Consider the following 4,100-nt stretch of genomic DNA (forward strand, 5'->3'; position numbering starts at 1 on the left):
AACCATACGCGACTGGAACAGGAAAGGGAGGTAATGACAGTGGCACGTAAAGTGCCCTCCGCCACACACCGTTGGGTGGCTTGCGGAGTATCAATGTAGATGTAGATGTAGATGTAGATGTATTTCCATGTCATGATAATTTATACCCACACCAGAAGGAAATCTCTTGGAAGTTCTGAACTGCATATAGCGGGTCTTTTCAAAGTTTAATGACAGTGAATTGGCTATGAACCACTTATTAATGTCAGTAAAAATTTGATTAGCTGTCCTACCTAAATTTATATTTGATTTACTATTTATTGCAACGTTTGTATCATCTGCAAATAAGGCAAACTTGGTATCTGGTAATGTAACAGATGGCAGGTCATTAATGTACTCATACCCCCTGGAGTGTGGTTCACAAGTGGCAGCACAACAGGTCGAATCACCGGACTGAGTGAACTGCAGTGATGGTGCGTGGGATAACCACGAGAGTGCTCCTGCTGTGACACGAAATCCAACCTCTGATCACAATTCCAGGTGTAGGTCCAGCGTTTCCAGCACACACACAGGTTGGCTGCAGGCCCGCGGTTCGCCCCCTTCTAACCAGCACACGACCATCACTGGCACCGAGGCAGAAACAGCTTTCATCATCAAACGCAACAGACTGCCACCCTGTCCTCCAATGAGCTCTCGACTGATACTAGTGAAGTCCCAGATGGCGGTGGTCTGGGGTCAGTAGAACGTGCACTCCAGGGCTTCTGGCTCGGAGCTGTCCTTGAAATAATCGATGATTAGTAACAGTTCGTTGCCCCCCCACCCCCCCCCACCCCCCATGAACCATTGACCCTGCCGTTTATGGGGAGGCTTGCGTGCCTCAACGATACAATAGCCGTACCGTAGCTGCAACCACAACGGAGGGGTATCTGTTGAGAGGCCAGACAAACGTGTGGTTCCTGAAGAGGGGCAGCAGCCTTTTCAGTAGTTGCAGGGGCAACAGTCTGGATGATTGACTGATCTGGCATTGAATGAGATTTTTACTCTGCAGCGGAGTGTGTGCTGATGTGAAACTTCCTGGCACATTAAAACTGTGTGCCGGACCGAGACTCGAACTCGGGACCTTTGCCTTTTGCGGGCAAGTGCTCTACCAACTGAGCTACCCAAACACGACTCACGCCCCGTCCTCATAGCTCTACTTCTGCCAGTACCTCGGCTCCTACCTTACAAACTTTACAGAAGCTCTCCTGCGAACCTTGCAGAACTATCACTCCTGAAAGAAAGGATATTGCACTTGCCCGCGAGAGGCAAAGGTCCCGAGTTCGAGTCTCGGTGTGACACACAGTTTTAATCTGCCAGGAAGTTTCATATCAGCGCACACTCCGCTGCAGGGTGAAAATCTCATTCTGGAAACATCCCCTAAGCTGTGGCTAAGCCATGTCTCCGCAATATCCTTTCTTTCAGGAGTGCTAGTTCTGCAAGGTTCACAGGAGAACTTCTGTACAGTTTGGAAGGTAGGAGACGAGATACTGGCAGAACTGTGAGGACGGGGCGTTAGTCGTGCTTGGGTAGCTCAGTTGGTAGAGCACTTGCCCGTGAGAGGCAAAGGTCCTGATTTCGAGTCTCGGTCCGGCACACAGTTTAATCTGACATGATCTGGCCTTGTAACACTAACCAAAATGGGCTTGCTGTGCTGGTACTGCGAACGGCTGAAAGCAAGGGGAAACTACAGCTGTAATTTTTTCCGAGGGCATGCAGCTTTACCGTATGGTTAAATGATGATGCCGTCCTCTTGGGTAAAATATTCCGGAGGTAAATTAGTCCCCCATTCGGATTTCCGGGGGGGGGGGGGGGGGGGGTACTACTCAGGAGGACGTTGTTACCGATGTTAAATTGTGGTGCTACAGAAGAATGCTGAAGATTAGATGGGTAGATCACGTAACGAATGAGGAGGTATTGAACAGAATTGGGGAGAAGAGAAGCGCTCAGCTGGTGTTCCATGGCGTAAATATAGTCGTAGGAATTGATTTAAGTTTGTAACGTATTCTAAACCAGAAACAAGTTCTGATATAGACAAGGTAAAATCATGGACTGACGTGGAGACTCAGTGTAAAGCAAAGAATCGTTTGTTTCAAGGAACGAAACCGTTTTATATTGGACTACAAATTGCTGGTGATGAACCAGAAAAAACGGATAATGTTCAGAGTGAAGTTAAATACGTAACATATGTTGTTAGAAATAGAGTTTATATGACTTTTTGTAAAAGAAAAGGTACTGTCACGTTCTGAATAAAGGTTATTGTTTACAGCTAATGTCTGCGTTGGAGTTTTTTTATGCCAACTGGGACCATATCCGAAATTACCCGGACGACCTACGCCTGGCTTTCCTAGTTCCCAACAATCAACAAAGGATTGATGAATTAGCTATTACATTTTATGGCAACAAAATAAATTATTCTGCAGCTGTTATTGTATTAGAATAATTGTGGTATTATAAGCCAAACCTTGATGATTTAATTCGTCAGTTTAGGGATGCATACAGAGAATTTGTTTTTATGCCTAACGGTATAAGGTGTGCTAATAGGTACTTTGATTTTAGACAGGGCCGTTATAGGCCTTTGTGGTATAATTATTAGAGCCTCGGTAAGAGATCCTCACTAGTCATACCTCAGACGCACAGCCGAAGGCCATCCTAGAAAACTTGACTAGAAGAAGGGATCGGTTGGTAGGACATGTTCTGAGGCATCAAGGGATCACCAATTTAGTATTGGAGGGCAGCGTGGAGGGTAAAAATCGTAGAGGGAGACCAAGAGGTGACTACACTAAGCAGATTCAGAAGGATGTAGGTTGCGGTAGGTACTGGGAGATGAAGAAGCTTGCACAGGATGGAGTAGCATGGAGAGCTGCATCAAACCAGTCTCAGGACTGAAGACCACAACACACCACAGTTCGTTGTGTCACTGTGGTGCCAACTGCGGCTCAAATTGCTCCTGCAGATGCGGCACGATGCTCCACAGCCGTACACCGGCCACAGTGGTCTTCCCTCTTGGTAGTGCCACGTCGCGTCCAGAGCCCGGTCCCCTTACGACCGTACATTCTTGCCACCACCGCTGCCAGAAATCAAGTACAGTGGCTACATCCCTGCCAAATCTTTCTGCAGTATCGCAGAAGGCACATCCAGTTTCTCATAGCCCTATTGCACGGGCACATTCATAGTCACCAAGGTGTTGATAATGGCGTCTTCTGTCAACTTAAAGGCATTCTTCACCAAAGTCGATTGCCACGCCCATTGTCAAAACTAACTAACGCTCACAGCGTGTATTTAAAGCAAACCAGATTTGCATCCTCATAGTGCCGTTCCTTTGCCACATTTCTCCGTCTGGAGGGAAATCTGAATAAACATCATCTTTGAGATGTAGAAGCACGCCTATCAATTTTCGTTTATATTGTACAGCTCCTTACTGGTGTTGTAATTTCTTCCGTCACCTTAGTTTGACAGATTATGTAGGCGCATGCTGCTTCGTTTGACATGTTTGTCAAACTTACACTGTGTTTGACGTACAGGGTATTTCAAAAAGAATATAAGTAACACAAATTATTTCACTACTGGCCATTAAAATTGCTACACCAAGAATAAATGCAGATAATAAATGGGTATTCATTGAACAAATATATTATACTAGAACTGACATGTGATTATATTTTCACGCAATTTGGCTGCATAGATCCTGAGAAATCAGTACCCAGGACAACCACCTCTGGCCATATTAACGGCCTTGATGCGCATGGACATTGAGTCAAACAGAGCTTGGATGGCGTGTGGAGTACAGCTGCCCATGCATCTTCAACACGATATCACAGTTCATCGAGAGTAGTGAATGGCGTATTGTGATGACCCAGTTGCTCGGCCACCATTGACCAGACGTTTTCAATTGGTGAGAGATCTGGAGAATGTGCTGGCCAGGGCAGCAGTCCAACATTTTCTGTATCGAGAAAGGCCCGTACATGCCCCTGCAACATGCGGTCGTGCATTATCATGCTGAAATGTATGGTTTGGCAGGGATCGAATGGAGCGTAGAGCCACGGGTCGTAACACATCTGAAATGCAACGACCACTGTTCAAAG

General features: G+C 46.3%; 1 non-coding gene across 1 annotated transcript; it reads right to left on the bottom strand.

Moving 5' to 3' along the window:
- Nucleotides 1-1,070: 1,070 nt before the first annotated feature.
- Trnal-caa lies at nt 1,071-1,145 on the bottom strand. Its single transcript has one exon. It is a non-coding gene; the product is annotated as a tRNA-Leu (tRNA).
- Nucleotides 1,146-4,100: the final 2,955 nt, after the last annotated feature.

This window comes from Schistocerca piceifrons, chromosome 11, assembly GCF_021461385.2.
Source record: "Schistocerca piceifrons isolate TAMUIC-IGC-003096 chromosome 11, iqSchPice1.1, whole genome shotgun sequence".
NCBI classification, from domain to species: Eukaryota; Metazoa; Arthropoda; class Insecta; order Orthoptera; family Acrididae; genus Schistocerca; species Schistocerca piceifrons.